General features: G+C 35.9%; 1 protein-coding gene across 5 annotated transcripts in view; it reads right to left on the bottom strand.

The window, feature by feature from the left end:
• Window positions 1–16,096, bottom strand: part of AP3B1 (adaptor related protein complex 3 subunit beta 1) — a 267,617-nt gene that overhangs the window by 36,840 nt on the left and 214,681 nt on the right. The gene's annotated exons all lie outside the window — the stretch shown is intronic.

Below are 16,096 nucleotides of genomic sequence, written 5' to 3'. Positions count from 1 at the left end.
TTTCAATAATTTGTCAGTTGATTTTCTCAGGTTTTTGAAGATGGTATCACCTACCAAAAATTTCCAATCTCAACTCCTTGAACTTTTTTCACCTTGCATTTCTTTCACTGTAAAATGAAGACTATAACCTCATTCAAGGTGGTTTCTTCCTTTGCTTTAATAATTAAAAAGTTCTTCCCTACTTTGAGCTCAGATAACTATTCACTTACAGTTTCTTCTAGATCCTTCATGGTTGCAATTTTTAATTCATGTGATACTGTTTTAAATGTATTGACCTCTAAATTTAATTTTTTTGGTCCAAATACTGAACCAATTGTCTGTACATGATTTAATGATTACCTTTTCCTAAGTGACCTGTCAATACAAATGTTCTGATTATTTACATATTTGGAGACATTTTTGGCCCTGATCGAGCTGTTAAACCAGTACCACATTGTTTTATTTCTTACAGTCCTACATTATGATTCAATTATTTGGCAAAACAAAGTGTCCTTTATCACTTCCTCCCCCCCCCCCCCCGCAATAGTATTTTCTTGGCTAATTATCTGTTTATATACTTCCGTTGAATTTTAGCCTCTTTTAGTTAAATTCTCCCTACAATCCTGAGTGAAATCAGAGGAGCATATTAAATGAATAAACACAGTCCTTTCTAAAATCATGTGATGGCTATCTTTCCATTCAAAGTCAAAGTACTGCATGTGGCTTGACCTGACATGGGCTAGCTTTTTAAAAAAATCAATTTGTAATTAAACAGGCCTAATCAAGATTTTTTCCTAACAAGTGCACTCTCCCAACCTAGGCTTTCTATTATAATTGTGAGTACATATTAACCTATTCAATATGTTCATCATGCCACTGATACCTGACGAAATTAAAACTTAATAATAATATTAGTAATTTAAGATTCATCAACAAAAATCCAAGAGTTAAATATCATATATACAAAATTATGGGCAGTGTCTTCTAAGCATCATTAGAATATAGTACTCCTTGTCCAAAAGCTCAATTTGTAAGAGTGAGCAACTTAAAATAATCATCTTAAAAATGCACAAGAGTTTATTTATAAAATACAACAAATAATTGAGTGGATTTAAAATTTTGGCTATATAAAATAATGGGGCAACTGGCCTATGCATTCTATTTTGGCCTTTTGATGATGATAGCAATCTAGCATTTTAAGTTTTCAAAACACTTCTTCTAAGCTGAGGTTCTTTTCCACGTAAAAAGATTATTTTCAGGGGCACCTGTGTGGCTCAGTCAGTTAAGCATCCAACTCCAGCTCAGGTCATGATCTCGCAGTTACTGAGCAAGAGCCCCGCATCGGGCTCTGTGGTGTCAGCACAGAGCCCACTTCACATGGTCTGTCCCCCTGTCTTTCTGCCCCTCCCCCCTCTGGTTCTCTCCTCTCTCTCTCAAAATAAATAAATACACTTAAAAAAATCATTTTCAAAACTCTTCTGTTTCAATGCTCACTCTAAGTTCTATTTTCTTTACAAATTCTAGAGAGTTTATCAGCATAACCCAAGACAGCAATCCCTAGCAGGGAACATTCATTTACAGATACAATGAACATCATAAAAATAAGCAAACAGATAAAGAATTTGTGTGTGTATGCTTGCACTAGTGTGTGTGTGTGTGTGTGTGTATATATATATATATATATATATATATATATATATATCTCATATTTATAAATTTATAATCTACAAAAATCTTAAATTCCCATGTCATTGAGGCTACAATAATCAACCTTAAACACAAGCCTTTACCTGGATAATTATAGTTTTCAGTATCTCATGTTTATTCCATCAATTACATAATAACATACTGGAAACAGTAATTCTTATTTTATTTTCTTCATTGTTGCAGAGACACAAGTCTCATTAAATCATTAAATACATGTTGATGCAGTCAGTTTTTCATCTATGAAAATTCATTAAAGTTTGAGCAACACATAATATGACAAAACAAAGTTGAAAGTTGGAGAGAGGCAAGTGTGGAGCAGTAGGAGAAAAGCAGAACAGAAGCAGGAGTTTGGTTTACACACAGCTAGGAATCTGCACTTAAACATAATATAAGGTGCTCAGAAATATAAGGAGCTTTATACCCTAAGTCACATAAGATTATCAACATGTCTTGGCTGGTTTATTGATTCTCTCTCAGTCTTACCCTGGGAAACACGGTACAAATATTTTTTTTTTCCTACCCTGTCTCAAAATTCTGCACCTTTATTATAGTCATTAAAAAGATGTTAATGGATGTGCAAAGAAATAAATACATACTTTTCTCCACTTATTCTATCCACACTCAAATCAAGTTTAAGAAGCACTAATAAATTCAACATCTAAAAAAGGTCCTCTGTGACAATTCTCAAAGGTTATCTGTGATAATACACAGAGGTCTATGCTCTCTTCCCAATATAAGCAGCCTCATAAATGGCACTTTGTGGTAATAATACGTACTTTTTAACTACAGACAAGGGCTAACTGGAAGTTTCATTTTTTTTCTTTTTAACGAATTTTCTAAGTTCATACAGATCATATAAAGTCTATTTCCCTCTACTATCTAGATGAATTACACAGGTGATATTTTGTTGAGTAAAACCAGTAGGTTCCATAAATCCTTCAAGAATTTCCATATGCAATACAATTAATCCTGATGGGAAAATAAGATTTTAGTTCAATATTTTGTATATCAGATATCTATATTCCAGAAACATATATGATCTGTGGCTGCTTCTATTCTAAGATGCTAAACATTGAGAATGGCTTTTCTGACTTCATATTTTATAAACATCAATAATCTTACTAAACATACAAAATAAAAGATAAAAGATAATAAATTACAGAAAGACCTAGATCTGGGCTGTGAAAACGAGGGCTTACGTTTAAGAAAACAGGCAGATACTTAAGGAGTATGAATAAAACAGATCATCTTGGGTAAGGGTTGGCACATTGTAGCCCACAAGTCACATGTGGCCTACTTCCTGTTTTATCAAGTCTGTATGGAACACAGCCATACTCATTCATTTACATATTGTCGATGGCTGCTTTTTTGCTCTGCAATGGTAGAGCTGAATACTTACATACTTACTATTTACATACATATTTACTATCTGCACCCTTTACAGGAAAAGTCTGCTGGCCCAGGATCTAGGGGCACCGATGTTACATATTTCCCCCTCCCCTCCCCTTCTCTTGTTGGGAAATAATTCTCCATAGTCTCCCATGTTTGTGAACGTGTTCTGAGCAAAGGTGTTAATCTGGCTGTTCAAAATCTTTTCAAGGATGTTTGTATAGCAAACAGCCTTTGGAAACAGGAAAATGCCTTACTCTGGAGCAAAGTTTGGACACATTTGCTAACAGCTCTTTATATCTTCTGTAAAGGTTCCTCTCCTGTAAAGCAAAAGACTGCATGTAGTGTCATCACTTGGCCTTCATCATATCACCCTGTGGGAACTGGGGCTCAGAGAAGTGGCACAAATGAGGTTACTCTGGCTACTACTATTGCTGTGAGTAATACACTGCCCCTTGTCTTTGACACAGGAGTCTCATGTCTTTTACCAGTATCCATAAAATTGTCTTAGCAACTTGTTTGCTTGCAAGTAGGGTAACACCTCACGTCCTTCACAGTTCTTGATACCCATTTTGTTTTGATCACTCAACATTTCCCAGATTCACTTAACTCCAAATAGCTAAATTCATTTTTAGTACAACTATCATAAAGAGATGTATAGTGGCAGCTGACTGAGGGGTAGACACAGGCTAAAAATCCAACTTACATTCAAGGGTGCCTTTTTGGAATATGGCAGAGTAGCACCATATGAGGTAGTGGCTTTGCTAAAGAAAATACTACTTTACAAAGTAGAAACTACTTTTTTCTTCTGACTTTGACTTGTGAAAGTCCATGCTATGATTTGATTGTTTCTATGAATTTCCTAGGTATCAAGATGTGTTCTGACAGCTGACAACGAGATGTCAAGTAAGTTCTATGACACTAAAGACTAAGAATAATTAAAATGTTTCAGGGTTGCTTTTATCTAGGTCATGACTAAAGTCGTGGTCCTTTGAGGGAGCTTTCTGCTTAGTGTTTTTACCCTGTAGGATTATGTATGGGATTGTCTGCTTAACACACCCTACCATCTCCCAAGAGCCTTGCCACAATCAGTTCTTTAAGGAGCTCGCATGTTCTTATCCCACCTCGCGACCTGATCACAATTAATTGGTTCAGGAATAGACACCTGGCTCAATGCGTTCCTTTCCCAAGATTTTTGGATTCAGGACCTGGTAAGTCAAACCTGTTTCTCTCAAGAGGTAAAATTTTGAGATTTAAAACTCTAATGTTTGTGGTCATATTTCCTGCCATACTGTTCAGCAAGAAATAAAGCAGTATCTAAGAAAAGCATAGTTGAGAGACAGAGTGTCCTGCTGGTATCTCTGGTCTTTATAGTTCTTGAATCTGACACATTCCAACCCTTGCTGAAGCTTGTTGTTTTGTGAAATACTCTAGCGTTCCTTCCTGTAACTTTTTTTTTTTTTGCTTAAGCTAGTTCAAATTGGCTTTCTATCTTTTAACTTCCCAACCAACTACTGGTCAGGATTAGTCAGATTTCATGATGCTATTCGAGGGAGCAGGGAATAAACTTCTAATGGGAGAATGTGCTCTCTTGCCCCTTTTCCTAAAGCCCTGGTTGATATGGAATGGAGAGATCAGAGACTCAGGTATGCCCTCTAATAGCCTGAACCATACGAATCTACCAACTCTACAGGTTGAAACAGTTGAATCAGCAACTCATATAGTTCAATCTAAGAACTTGCTTTGGTTCAAGACTACTTAGTCCTATCTTCAACAGAAAAGAGGAGTCCTTGATGTGACCATCCTAATTCACTGGAGCTCTACACTGAAGTTAGAGAGCAAAGCCCCTGCTAATAATAAGGTATCACGTTGCCTTTCTCTCTTCTCTGACTCTATATGTCCCATGGGCATCTTGGGGAGAAAGGTGGTCTTGTCCAAGAATTGAGTATTCCAAGGCCCCCTGCCCAATGAGATCATCACTGTTTCAAATGCAAAGTAACCACTCATCATTAAGTTACTCGCTCTTTCAACTGAATTTATCGAGTTGTGCCAACCAAGATACTAAGGACTATGATACAGAGACAAAGACAGAGTAAACCAGTCCCCAAGGAGTTTATTGTTTAGCTGGGGAAATCTAAGTAAATCAACAAATCATGTGATAAATGCCATGACAGCAATAAGCTTAGTACACTAAGAAAATATAAAAGTCATAGCTGGCACCTGAGGGAAGGATTGGGGAGAAATCCATAATTACCTGAATGAACTATGTAAAATCTGACCACTTCTCATTCCCTCTCTACTGTTACCATCCTGGTCTGATCTACCACCATCTCACGTCTGGATTATTCCAAAAACCTTCTAATTGGTCTCCCTGTTTCTACTCTTCTACCCTACTGAGCACAGACTGAAGACAACAGCCAGAACGAATCAGTTAAAGTTACAAATATGTCACCCCTCTGGTCAAAATCTTCCAATGGCTCCCAATTTCACTGAACTTTAAAAACCAAAAATCCTTATAAAGGCCTTTAAGATCCCTTTTGGCTTGGTCCCATTGTTTCTTTGACCTGATTTCCTATTACTGTTGAACCCATGACTCACTCCACTCAAGCTGTCCTGATTTCCTTGCTATTCCTTGTACACACCAGTAATGCTCCTACCACAGGCCCTTGGCATTGGTTCCCTCTTTCTGGAATGCCCTTCCTCCAGATACTCACAATGACTCAGTTGTGACTGATATTTGCTCAAATGTTACCTTCTTAATGAGGCTTAACCCATTTGCATTTCTCCCATCTGATTCCCCTTTTTCTTTTTTCCACAGCTACTTAATACCTAACACTACATAATTTGCTTATTGTTATGTTTATTATCTGTCTCCCCATTTATTCCCCACTTTTATGTTCAATGTATAAAGCATAATTTTACCCATTTTCAGAACTCAAAGCATAATTTTACTATTTTAAATGATTACAGAGGTTTGCGGATAATGTACCCCTAGTGTTGGTCCTAAGTATACTTTATTTGATGCTGAGTGCTCAATTATAACACTGTTCCTACAAATACAACAGTCTTATTGGAGCACACTGTGGTGATAAGTTTAGGTTACCAATATTAATATTTGTTGGTTTCAGGATAACACTTGACTAGAAATTTTCTATTATATGTATGTGTAATTGTAAACAAATAAAAAAATACCGTATTTCCAAAAGGCACACAAAAGAACAACTTATTAATTAGAAGTACTTCTATGAAACAATCAATCATTTGCAGAATATCTAGTTTAAGGTAAAAGCATTACTTCCCATTAAATATTAAAACTTAAAAAAACTTACAAACGCAGGATCCTATAAAATACAATATTTGAAAACATTAGTCCTGATTTAATTATTTAACTATAATGTTCAAAAAATTAAAAAGCTAGCTGCATCATAAGCAAATGATATGGGTTATCTTCACTATGATTCTTGAGGCGGTAATTAGTTCAGTAACTGTAATAACTCTAAAATAAAAAGCCTCCTTCTAGGGTTAACAGAACAAAAAGCATCAAGTAACAATGAGATAATCCTCTACAAATCTTTACACAGCATATGTTTAAATAATAAAAGTCGTTTGTGTACTTTTTAGATGGTTTATGAAAATAACCAATCAATTCTGCAGACACAACATTATTTCTAAAGGAAATCTATGTGACTCATGATGCCTGTAGATACACAGAGACAAACCACACATATTTTATCAGTTTATTACAGTAAGCAAATAAGCGTGGAATGAGAGTGCACATAACTGTCTACTTAGCGCTTACTGAAACATTTATAAGAGCTGTTATCTCCCTAATAACAGACAGACAGCGTGCAATTTTAGAGAGGAGAAAAGCTTCATATTTTTTAACACTTCACTAAAAAGTAACTGAAGAGTGTAAAATGAAAAATACTCTGTGCAGTTAGCTGGTAATGGACCATATTATCAACTCAAGTTAGATTTATAGGATACAAACTAGTCACTAATAGTTATTTTATGACATAGCATGTCTGCTTTTTTTTGAGATTATTAAGATTAAAGTTGTAAAACTTCTTTTGAACATAGCCGTTCAAAATGATTGAATTATAAAATTTAAATGAGAATTGAAAAATAAAACACAGAATATCAAGTAAGTGCCTAAGAATAAACCTTGTTCAACATTTGCATTACTATTTCAAAGATAACACTTCCATGTAAAGCTTTATAAAACAATGTTTTTCAGCTTTTTATGCTTTAATCCACACTTAGTCACTTAATCATTTTTAAGTATTATCAATCTATTCTGTTTTTGGACTTCAAAAATATGAAGATCTGTAGTATATAAAATACTCTGTTTTGTTTGGCTTATTTTATAGCTGCATCTATTTAGATGTACAATTTATAAAAATGACCAGAAAATAGGTACAACAGAGATACAGTTTCACGTTTAAAATTAGTATTTTGGGGCGCCTGGGTGGCGCAGTCGGTTGAGCGTCCGACTTCAGCCAGGTCACGATCTCGCGGTCCGCGAGTTTGAGCCCCGCGTCGGGCTCTGGGCTGATGGCTCGGAGCCTGGAGCCTGTTTCCGATTCTATGTCTCCCTCTCTCTCTGCCCCTCCCCCGTTCACGCTCTGTCTCTCTCTGTCCCAAAAATAAATAAAAAACGTAGAAAAAAAAATTAAAAAAAAATAAAATAAAATAAAATAAAATTAGTATTTTAACCAATGTCTCATGTGATAAGAGCTGTAATGCAGAAAGCTATAGTATTGTTTTATTTACCCAGTAAACTGTAGAAAGTGAGTCTATTTTACCTTTAACCCAAAGTATTGACACAATTACCTAGTATAGATAAAAAAAAAAGGGGGGGGGAGGACAAATTTCCTTAACTCTTAGCACTAACTATAAACATAACTCAAGGAAATACATGTCTATCTTCCATAAAATACTGATTTTTTTTTTTAAAGTTTCATTTATCTATTTTGAGAGGGAGGGAAAGAGAGAGAGAATCCCAAGCAGGCTCTGCACAGTCAGCACAGTGCCTGATGCAGGGCTGGAACCCATGAACCATGAGATCATGACCTGAGCTGAAACCAAGAGTCAGATGCTTAGCCTAGTGAGCCACCCAGGTGCCCCCAACAAATATTACTTTAAATAAATGGTTTATAAGCCTAAAGCTAACCTCCTCCTTGCATATGTAAATTTAGGTATTCTAGAAAGTAATCATGTTCATTTCTCATATTTTATTTTACAATCAGTATATATTATTAAAAACGAGACTTTTTTACCTTTTATTTTGGTAATAATCAATATATATTATAAAAAATATATTTGCAGAAATATCTGAATACATTGTCAACAAACATTTAATGAGTATCTTACTTCATGCATGGTGTTAAGCAGACATTAGCAAACTCAACCGTTGGACCAAATCCAGTCCACTGTCATTGGAACACAGTCATATTCCTTCATTTATATATTGTCTATGCCTGCTTTGTACTCCAGTGGTAGAGCTAAGGGGCTGTGGCTTGCAAAGCTGAAAATATTTACTATCTGCCCTGTTACAAAAAAAGTCTGCTGACCCCCTATTATAGGATGTATTCAGTTCATATGGATGTTGAGATGAAGGGGAAATTACTTTCTAATAATATCCCATTCTTTCTCCTCTTCAAAGGTAAATCCATAAGCTTCACTGTCAATACATTTAATGCTTTTTATAAATCTGAAATCCAGAACGATGCTCATGTTCTTTTACTTACCACTTTCATGAAAAAATAGTTCCAGAACCATGAATAAAGACATGTTATTCTATTCTTAGGTATGTTCTGCTATTTTTTTTTTTTCCTTTCTTACTTTTGGTTTAAGGGTGCTAAGTGTTTTCAAAGTTTTTAGCAAAAATGGTTACAATAATTGGTTACAATAAATTTCATTAGAACCAGATTGTACATAAGTACAAAACAATTATGTGTTGTGTTATCTAACAGATATGATAATCGTATGATCTTAATAGTTCTGTTCCTTTCTCTGATAATATCAATGACATAATATAAAAAAGAAAATGTTAGTGCCCTCTTCCATTGTAAACAAGCTCAGAACCTTGAATTATTTTCGATACCTTCTTTATTTCCAGCAATTAGTTGACAAGTTTGAAGTCCCTTGTTTTCGTTTCCTTCTTTCCTGTCCATCTATCACCAGCTTAGGTCAGGTTATCATTCACACTTAAAGCATTTTTTAAAACATTTATATAAAATAGCAAAAGTAATGTAAGTTTATTGAAAATAATTTCAAACTATGTGGACAAATAAATAAAATCCCCCTCAGATTTAACCATAATTTACAATTTGGTGTCCTGCCTAATCTTTTCCTCTCTTACTTCTGCTTGTCCATTCAACTTGGTCTCCTTGTCTTTATTTTTAAAGTTTATTTATTTTGAGAGGTAGAGAGAGAGAGAGAGAGAGAGAGAGAGAGAGAGAGAGAGAGGGAATCCCAAGGAGGCACGACACTGTCAGCACAGAGTCCAACACGGGGCTCAAACCCACAAACCGTGAGATTATGACCTGAGCCAAAATCAAGAGTTGTATGCTTAACCGACTGAGCTACCCAGGCTCCTCGGTCTCCTTTTCTTTAGATTTATTATACTCCAATCTGCACCACACATTTTCCTAGAGGGAAAAATCATTTTCCTAAAGTGCTCAACCCCCTATGTGCTCAGCAAACTGGTGGAAAGTGCCAGGTTTTGAAGCCAGATCGACTTGAGCTGAAACTCTGGCTGTGCAGCCTAACAACTCTTACTTAACCCTATGACACTAGAAAAATTATGCTCTAGATCTCAATTTTCACATCTGTGAAATGGGGAAACTGCTACTTATCTTTCAGGTTGTTATAAACCTAGGCCCAACATAAAAAAAATCCAAAGGAGTGAAAGGCCTGAGAAACATGACAGGAACAAGTAAGGAGGTAAGACAAGATTTCAGAGTTGAAAGTACTGAAAGAGTGTGTAGGGCTGAAATCTAGTACGGGTGAAAGTTACCAGAACTGAACAGATGAACATGCTGTGAGGTTACAGCTGTACAGGTTGTTAAGATGTACATGGAGATCTCCCAGATAATGGTGGGCTGGAGAAATTATACGTAAGATGCCAAGATCTTCACTGAACACGGGTAGTGATTAAGAGATTCCAAGATGAGAATGACGAGGAAGGGAAGAAGGTACGATGGGATGGAGGTCAAAACAGGAAGGAGTATGAGAATGACAAGGGAATGACCTAGAAGTAACACTTGGGAGCCTCACGCAAATAATCTTGCTGGTAATAAGTGATTTTGTCAAAGACAGAATTATAGAGCATTATGAGTGAGGTCATGCTGAGAATGCTTCCAGTAGGACACTGAGACAGAAATGGTGGTTCTCAGAGAGAAACTACGCTATATAATATTACTTTGTAAAAGTACGTGAGAGAAATTAGTAGCTGTTCTACATATTTTACAGAGGGACCACTCCATCTACACATTGGCCATGCTACTTCCACTTAAATGAACTGTAACTTAGGGGACAGAGGGATATGGATCTCATCTAGATGAAGTCCTAGAGGAAGGAAAAGAAGTACGTCTTAAGTTGATGTACAAATTGGAAAGGCAGTTTTATTATGGCTACTTTAATTTTAAATAACAGGTCCCTCTAGTAATGCCGTCTCCAAATCTGATGGAGGTAGAAAGCATCCTTTCACATCACAGATGCCACACATACTATAAGTTGCTGAGGAATTCCTGACACAGGGTGAGGATGGGAAATAGTCCTTTGAGACCTAAGAACACACACACACACATTTTTTTTTTTCTGATCTGTGCATAAATATTTTAAATTCTTCAGCGAGGAAGTAGGAATGGGAAGGAAAACTTGATTTATGACGCAGGAATCCAAGAGTCTTTGGAGTTCACGTCTGTGGTAGCAAAGCCCCCTGATGAGCCACCCTTCTCTTCATGAAAGGAACCTGACTATGAATTTTTCTGGATCAAATCCTGGGACTAGGGTCTAGATGGCACTGGCTCATGTATTGTCAGCTTATACCTATTTTTGGCATGTCAACCATTTTTCTTCAGAAGGAACAAAGGCTATGACTTATTGTCAAGCAGAGTTATGGTTAGCAGTGGTTAAGAAAGAAAACACTCGATTTTAAGTTAGAAGACCTTCAAGTTACTTGATGAGAAGAAAATCATTTAGCTTCTCTGGGCTTGAATTTGCAAAATAAAGGGTAACACTACCTAACTCATTAGATTTTAAAAGGACACAGTGAGAGGGGTGCCTGGATGGCTCAGTCGGTTGAGCGTCAGACTCATGATCTCGGCTTAGGTCATGATCTCACCATTTGTGGGTTTGAGTTCTACAACAGGCTCTGCGCTGGGCATGGAGCCTTCTTAAGATTCCCTTTCTCCCTCTCCCTCTCCCCTGATTGTTCTTTCTTCCTCTCTCAAAAAAAAAAAAAAAAAAAGATATAGTCAGTTACTGCATATGTAAGTATTTTGTAGATAAAAGTGCTCTTTAATTATTATTAAAGTTAATGTTTATTTGCACAAGTGAAAAAAATAGTGGCAGGACTAAGATTGGAATTTAATATTTTTAAGTGTCATTTCTGTCAGGCAATAAGCTACAATTCCTTTCTTAATAAATACAAAATACTCCTTATGATAAAAGGAAAAAAAAAAGATCAGCGTGCAAACTGGTGGGAGATTTTTTTTCTCACCTTCAGAGAACTACAGGAAGTGGCAGAACCAGTGTTTATTATTTCTTTCCAAAGATGATTAATAATTGAGGAAACTACCTTAAATATGATCTTAATTGTGAATCAGTATCCTTAGTCAAAAGAATTTTTGAAAGCAAATCAATAAAATGAGATTAGAATTATGCTTAAAATATCAGTTCTCTAATAAACTAGGTATGTGTAAGTGGATTTCAAGTGATAATTTCATAAGCACATCAAAAAGCAAAGGAATCTCAAGAGAAATCTGAATGCTATAACATCAGAGGAAGACTAACTACTATGCTGAGATATTTTATATGCATTTCATCAGTGTTACAGCGTTAATAAAACCTCTACTATCGACATAGCTATCTTCAGCACTAAAATTAGAGAATCCCACTTTTATTCTAGTTATAAGGAATTAACTCCTAGAATTTGAACATGTTGAAAAGAACAATGCAGAATATCACTTAAAAAAACAAAAACAACAACAAAAAACAATGAAGGTAACCTAAGGCACCTGGATGGGACACTAGGCGAGATGGTAAGGGACCTGGGTTGGAGTTTCAACTCAGCCATACACTGGTAGTGAGACCTTACCTAACTCATGTCACTTAGCTTGTTTTTCCTTTTCTGTAAATTGGAGCTAATTATACATATCCTGTCTGTTTCACTGAGTTCTTGTGAGGATAAAATGAGATTGTATATGTGAAATTGATTTTTAAACTGTTCAATAAAGGCATTATTGGGATTATTAGTAAATTGAGTTTTCAGTCAACGTTAAAACACCAATCTGTCAGATAACATAGGGTCATCAGGTTAGAAGAACATATCAAAAAGCTGAATCACCATTGGAGTAGGGCTTTTAAAACAATATTGCTGTATTTATTGATAGTACCATCCAAAGGCCTTTTAAAAAGTAATCCCTTCCCCCATGTCCTTTTTCCCCCCTCTCTGTTAGTTGTGGGTGAAGAGGACCGTTCTCTAAAAGGTTTCTAAATGATGTTGATGTTAAAAAATATAGTATCACCATTTAACAGCCTTTTAAAGAACAGTCCCTAGTACAGTCTTTGTTAACAACTAAGGGAGGAAGGGACTATTTTTTCAAAGGCTTTTAGAGGATGTTGTTAAAAGAATATATAGTGACATCATTTAAAAGCCTTTTAAATAATAGTTCTTCTTCCCTCCCAATTGTAATGTCCTTGGCTTTCATTTATTTTGTACTACAAGCTGAAAATGGACATGCCAACATATTATTGGCCACGGCAGGCATTTGTTGGATGGAGAACGATGTATTGCTTTTAAAAAGGTCGCTGTCCAGAAATAAATCCAATTCTTTAAGAACATAGTACCATTTCTACACAGGATATTGCCCACCTACCTTATCATTGAGTTGTGGTATCTTTTGCTTGTTTTCTCTGAATTTATTGAAGAAGATATCATGAAAACAGGAAAGAAGTCATAGGTAAGTCATTCCAAGATTTCCTGTGGCGTGAATATAGTCCTATCATCCATCCATCCACCGCTGCTTGAGTTAACTCTCCACTCAACTTACAACAAAACCTAACTTTAGCTTCTATTCTGTCTTTATTAAATTATTTATGCCCACTATTCCTCTCATTTTAGACTTTACTCCACCAGGAGATAGCAGTGGACACTTAGGGATCCTCTCCACATTCCACTCCCAACGACAGGACAAATTAAGTCAATCATTTAGTTTAAACACAAAGTCAGACGGCCAGTAAGCTTTGAGAAGATTAGCTCTGACTACATTTCACATAAAAAAAGAACTAATTCCAGTGGTATAATTATAGGATATGAAACAATTTTCTGTCTCTTCTTGCGTTGAGTCTTTTCAGAAAACTGTCATTTTAAGAACAGGTATTCCTACACCTAAAACACTTTGATGAAAAAAAACACAAGCCTTTAAAAAGTCTAAAAGCACAGCCCTCCAAATATACTGTATTTCAATTCTAAATTTTAGTGTGCCCCTCATTTTTTGCCAGTCTTGCACACAGAACTCACTTGTTAGCTCTTCATAATTAAGTCACAGTAAATCATCTGATTTGAAATATCAAGTACTACCCCCCAACAAATTGCTCAGTTCAAGCCTCAATTTGTCCACACAATTCTTCCTGAACCTACTCCAGCCCATAATAATAGCCACATTTGATTTTGACATTTCCTATAATTTACTTTTCATATTATTACTTTTATGCATTTCATGTTATAATGACTTTATTTTTACGCATTAGGTAAAAATTACCCAAGTGCTAAGCCTGGGCAATAATTTCTTTTTTTTTTTTTTTTTTTTTGCATAATTTCTAAAAAAAATGTAAGTATTTTTTTTTTCACAAAAGGCTTATGCAGTGACTCAGTTTCGAAAGCTTTTTAGCTTCCAGCCCTTGAATGGGAAATGTCACCATGTCTGGCAGTAGTTTCTCATTCATTCCCCCAAAAACAGCACTGAAATACAAAAAAAATACACACACACACACACACACACACACACACACACACACCTTTTGAATTGTGTTGCCTTAACAGCACAAGTGAGCTATTTGTGCCTAAATTATATCCGTGCCTAAATCATATTTGATATTTGATAGGAAACAGTTAAATATTTTAATATTTATTTTTAAGTATTTATTTTTGGGAGAGTGCAAGTGGGGGAGGGTCAAAGAGAGGGAGATAGAGGATCCAAACTGGGCTCTGTGCTGACAGGGTGACCGCAGCAAGCCTGATGTGGGGCTCGAACTCATGAACCATGAGATCATAACCTGAGCTGAAGTCAGATACTCAACCAACTAAGCCACACAGGTGCCCCTAAAATATTTTAAAAACTGAAAAAAACTTCATGTCATTTGAAATGTTTTCATGATCTATTGAGATAAATCAATGTTTCACTGAGAAATACTATCATAATTTTGATTCTCATAAATGAAAGTTGGTAAGATATTGAAATAAAAATTCTAACTTAAAGAAACATCAAAAAGGTAACAATAGGAAGATATAAATATAGAAAATTTACTCTCACATGACTGATCTTAAATCTTGAATTTCTCTTAATTTGAGTGGTTATGACTAGAGTTTAAGTAAAACTGCCTGCTGCAAATAAGAATTGCTTGGTTGGGCAGCTGGTCCTAAACTCCACAGCAGGGCTCCATCTGAATTCTAGAAATAATAGTGAGTGATCACCATGGTACAACCAATATCAAGATCAAAGAGGACATGCTTATGTGTGGTGCTGGGCTCTGGTTTTCCATCAGAATTATCTCCACGAATGCCATGGCCCTATCCTTCCTCTCCTCTGCCATCTCACAGGTGAGGTATGAGTATCTGAGTCATTTTTCTCTTTGCAGGTTCTACAAGTGAGGTGGTATACAGAATAATGGCCCCCAAAGATATCCAAGTCCTACCCCATAGAACCTATGAATATGTAACATGCATGATTAGGGGGAATTAAGGTTGCTAATCAGCTGATTTTGAGATGGGGAGATTTTCCTGATTATCCAGGTGGGCCAGGGTCATCATACAGGTCTTGTAAGGATAAGTTAAGGAGGAAGGAGAGTCAGTGTTAGAGTGCCACAGTGTGAGTATAACTCCATCAGTCATTCTGTGGAAGATGGAAGGGGCCATGGAGCCAAGGAATGTGAGCAGTCTCTAAGAGTGGGGAAAAGTCAAGAAAAAGGATTCTGAGAGCCTTCAGAAAGAACATGGCCATGCTGATACCTTAATTTTAGCTCAGTGAGGCCCATTTTGGACTTCTGAACTGTAAGAGAATAATCAATTTGCATTGTTAAAAGCTACCCAGTTTCTGGTAATGTATTACAGCAGCAATAAGAAACCAATAAAGGTAATTGTGATATCTAGTTAAAAATTACTGTTTCAAATTCTTGTGTCGTAAAACCTATCTGTGGAGTCTATGGTATATGTTTGCATACATCTTTCAATGGCTGATCTGTGGTTTGAGAGGCATCAAAAATTCTGCCTTCCCTATAGTATATTCTCACTAGATTTAAGTTTCAACTAGCAAAGACACTAATAAATTTAAGTGGCTCTCAAACCTGGATAGTTATTTGTCACAATCATTTAGAGGACTGGTTTTTAAAAATTCCCTCTCCTAAATACCCCTGACATATTTTTAATGATCACATTGAGTTGGTTTTGATGCATTTGGTTAAATGATAGGTACTGAGAACCAATGAAAAACACAAAAGAGGAACTGTCTTCTAAAGGGTCCAATTTAACGTACTGCATATTATCTGAGACTATCTCTTAATCTTCTTTAGTTCT

This window comes from Neofelis nebulosa, chromosome 1 (genome assembly GCF_028018385.1).
Source record: "Neofelis nebulosa isolate mNeoNeb1 chromosome 1, mNeoNeb1.pri, whole genome shotgun sequence".
Taxonomy (NCBI): Eukaryota; Metazoa; Chordata; class Mammalia; order Carnivora; family Felidae; genus Neofelis; species Neofelis nebulosa.
This window is presented reverse-complemented; position numbering and strand designations above follow the sequence as displayed.